At 49.8% G+C, this 4,331-nt stretch overlaps 1 non-coding gene across 1 annotated transcript; it reads right to left on the reverse strand.

Moving 5' to 3' along the window:
- Positions 1-1,161: 1,161 nt before the first annotated feature.
- LOC137533732 (small Cajal body-specific RNA 13) lies at positions 1,162-1,425 on the reverse strand. The gene has a single exon (XR_011024198.1). It is a non-coding gene; the product is annotated as a small Cajal body-specific RNA 13 (non-coding RNA).
- Between the last annotated feature and the right edge of the window lie 2,906 nt (positions 1,426-4,331).

Raw genomic sequence — 4,331 nt, forward strand, 5'->3', positions numbered from 1 at the left:
TAACGCGTCGTTTCGGCCGTCCCTAGAAGCCGCATGCGACGTCCAGGGACGGCTAGCCGACGCGGCTTCATGTCCCCCTGCGGGGAGGAGAAACGCTGAACGCGACGATCTCAGTACTGCCGCCAGCGAACAGGACGTCAAAGGACGACACGACTTCCTGGCCGCCCCAACGCCGCCTGCCGTCCGTGTGAACCGGCCCTTAATTTGGGTCCACTTTAAAGTTGACCCAAATTAAAAATTCAAGATTTTAGAAATAAAAACTATTTTCTAAATTATAATAATAAATAGCAGCCTTTTTTCAACTGCATGATGACAAATATAAAATATTTTACATTTATTGGAGGAACCCCTCCCTTCCTTTTATATTGCCGGGACAGAATCCGGCAGACTGGTGAAGTAGGAGGTGTCCGGCAAAGTAGGAATTGCTAATGGCTGCCCCCAGTGTAACCCTAGCTATGAAAAGAGAAGGGTGAAAAGCATGCACTGAAATGCTCATAGGCTTGAAGGAGTGTTTATATATCTTTGTATGTGTCAGTGGGTGCAACTAAATATTTTGAATTAAAAAAAGGTTTGGTTTGGGTCCGCTTTAACAAGCATGCAGATCAGGTGCTCTGACTGAAGTCAGACTGGATTAGCTGCATACTTGTTTCAGATGTATGATTCAGCCACTACTACAGCCAAAGAGATCAGGGCTGCCAGGCAACTGGTATTGTTTAAAAGGAAACCTCCACATCCCTCTCAGTTTAGGTTCCCTTTCGCGCGCGTGTGTGTGTGTTGTACTTTTCTGGTATGTACATACATGAATGTCACCTGGCATTATAGCAGAGTGATGTGTACTGTTTCTCTGAGGAAGGGGGAGGAACGATGGCATGGCTTCCGACGAGAGATTCAAGTCAGGGAACAACTAGTGTCTACTACTAGGGAGACTCAATGCTGGTAGCATGTTAGCTGGTTCACCCCACTGGTGCCCGGGAGGGAACATTCAGTATTGGATGGAGGTTGCCTTTCAGACGGTTGTAGCGCCGACTTCACGTTGCTTCACCTCAGCCGCCATGTTTGTGCCAGACTTACCTGCAAGACATAAGAATGAAAAAGGTTAGATGAGCCCTTAAGACAAGTATTAGTTGCACCGTCACAAGCATTGGATGCACCGTCACACAGCAGTGTCCGCAGCGTCAGTATTTACCAGAAAGCTTCACCTGGTAAACAAATATCACGCTGCGTTAATCTGTCTGTTGATTGATAGGCCACAACACTGATCAGTTGTTACCTCCGTAGCAACAGACGGGGGATGTTAGAGGAACATAGCACATCAGCTTGTTGGTACTTTAACAGCAAAGTCTCGGCTTCCTCTAGAGTTCATTCTCTCTGCAACTCCATCACCCCGAGTACAGACAACACGGGGCAGAGGGGAGGATGCAGACTGTGCCACGGAGAATCCCTTCCCCCATAGGAAACTCAATCACCCCGAGTACAGACAACACAGGGCGGAGGGGAGGATGCAGACTGTGCCACGGAGAATACCTTCCCCCATAGGAAACTCAATCACCCCGAGTACAGACAACACAGGGCGGAGGGGAGGATGCAGACTGTGCCACGGAGAATACCTTCCCCCATAGGAAACTCCATCGCCCCGAGTACAGACAACACGGGGCGGAGGGGAGGATGCAGACTGTGCCACGGAGAATACCTTTCCCCCAATAGAAAACTCCATCGTCCTGAGTACAGACAACACAGGGCAGAGGAGAGGATGCAGACTGCGTCACAGAGAAATACTTCCCCCCCCCCTATAGAAAACTCCATCACCCAGAGTACAGACAAGACAGGGCGGAGGGCTACCTCCACACATTTTCATACTGAACCTCCCCACAGTTGTATCACTGAATACAATGCGCGTGTGTGTGTGTGTGTGGGGGGGGGGAATTGGACGACATGACCGGTCACCTACAGGGGCCGCTTGTGCAACCTCCTCCCCCCAGCTGCAGACAAGATGGCGACCATCACAGGGACAGTGTGTGTGTGGGGGACCTACACGAGCAACCCCAGTAGGTAATCAATCACCCTGCCATTCAGTGTTCTGAACCTCCTTTTTTCCCCTTTAAACAATACCCGAGGACTCGTAAATTATGAAAATAGGGGGAGCAGATCTCATGCACACCATTTCCCCTCCATTTATCCTTTAAATGCCACCTGAAGCTGGTGGGTAGTGCGCAGGCACATCCTAGATCGCATGGCCAGGAGAGCACTACGCATGCGTACTACGGAGCTGGGACATTGGGCTCTATTCACAATCACACATGCGGTACGAGATTTTTGACTGCTACATTACCGCCAGCGATAATTTATGCATTTTTTCCACATTCACTAAAAATGTTCCGCATGTTTCCCGCATGCAGAACAATGCGTAAACAAAATTGGGGAAACATGCGTAATTACATAGTAAACATGCGGAAAGCATGGGTAAAAAAAGTGGCATAAGCAAGCATCCAGAACCGCTGGTGTATAGCAAGCCTATAGCTTTAAATATTACACAGCCACAAGTAGTTAAGTCAGAAATAATGTGCCCCCCCCCCTTTTTTTTTGTGAATTTCAATTTTTTGAGGGGATTACCAACTTTTGTGGACTTTCACCGCATTTTTTTAGGCATGCGGGTAATTAATGTGTACAATTTTACGCATATAGTAAATAATCATGCAAACATTTTGTGAACGTCATGATGGTCTTATTTCAGTCGGGAATCTACATGTGGAAAATGATTGTGAATGGAGCCCATTGTACGCATGCGCGGAGTGCTCCTGAATGCAGGCGTGCGATTAACGGCATGCATCACCAAGCAGCGACTGCTTGCGTCTCACCCCTGGAAGTAGCTCTGAGGGGCTGTGTTAGGGGGAGGGGTGGCCATGAGGTCTGCTCCCTACTAGGGATGCTCATTCGGATTCCGCGGAAATGCAATTTCCGAAATTCCGATCGGAAATTGCATTTCCGCATCGGAATGCGGAAATTGGTAATGCTAGTGCAGTACGCGGATTTCCACCGGAAATTTCACCCGAATTTAACATTGATTTTCTCAAAAACTAGAAGGTCTTTTTGAAAACTTTTTTTTGCGTCTTCTTCACAAGATTCAGTTTCATAACCCCTGAATATTTGGTGTTTCTAGGACTTAAGGGGGCTTTGCTATTAACCGCTAAAGTCGGCGGATTTTTACTGTAATGTAAAATGCAGAAAATCTCTGCATCTGCCCATTTCCTGCATTTTACATTACAGTAAAAATCCGCCGACTTTAGCGGTTAATAGCAAAGCCCCCGTAAGTCCTAGAAACACCAAATTTTCAAGGTTAATTAAACAGAATCTTCTGAACAAGATGCAAAAAAAAGTTTTCAAAAAGACCTTATAGTTTTTGAGAAAAATCGATGTTAAAGCCATTGAAATGCGGAAATTGGTAGCGGAAAGCGAAATCGGTAATTTGCCTTGGCGGTATGCGGATTTTCCACGGAATCGGAAATTGGCATTCCGACCATCCCTACACATGTCTGCTCCCCCGTTTTTATAATTAAGGAGCCCTCCGGTATCCATAAATGGCTTCGGCTTGCTGCGCAGCACCAGCATGCTCACACATGGCCGAGCCCCTCACACAGAGAGCCATGAGGCGGATCAGAGGGTCCCCGCGCAGCAGCAATGGGCTGAGGGGGGACACAGCGATCTCTGCGCCCTACACAGGCCTCCCTCCCCCCCAGCCCAGCATAGATCTCCCCAGCACACCTCCGCACAGCGCGCAGATCACCTCATCCAAGATGGCGGCCGCAGCTTCACCTCACGCTTCCCTCCCTCAGCACGGATCCTCCGCTCCTCCTCCACGTGCAGCACGCGCGCTAATAACCTCAAGGGCACCAGCCGGGGAATAGACCTCGCCAGACCACGCCCACTCACAGGTCATTGGCTCACCGCCTCGGAAACAAACACCGTCCCTTCCCCGCCCACAGGACTCAGCCAATGAGGCGCAAGAGTGGGCGGAGCTGGACTTTCCTCCACACAGGACGCGCTTCTCTCACATGCAGCCTCCAGCCAATGAAACGTCAGCTAGGCGGAGCTGTAACCAAGCGGCCTCTGGACGCTAGCGACTAGGGCGCTAGATGGGCGGAGCTGCGGAATGACTGGCGTACAAGCATTCCTTGTCTGTAGCCAATGGGAAACTGGCTGGGCGGAGCCTAGCGGAATTAGTGGCCGCCGTTTATTTCCTCCTCCTTCGCCTGTAGCCAATGAGGTGCCGGCTGGGCGGAGCTGTACGGAGTCAGTGAAGCCAGCCAATGAGGCGCCGGCTGGAGATGTACAGA

This window comes from Hyperolius riggenbachi, chromosome 9 (genome assembly GCF_040937935.1).
Source record: "Hyperolius riggenbachi isolate aHypRig1 chromosome 9, aHypRig1.pri, whole genome shotgun sequence".
Taxonomy (NCBI): domain Eukaryota; kingdom Metazoa; phylum Chordata; class Amphibia; order Anura; family Hyperoliidae; genus Hyperolius; species Hyperolius riggenbachi.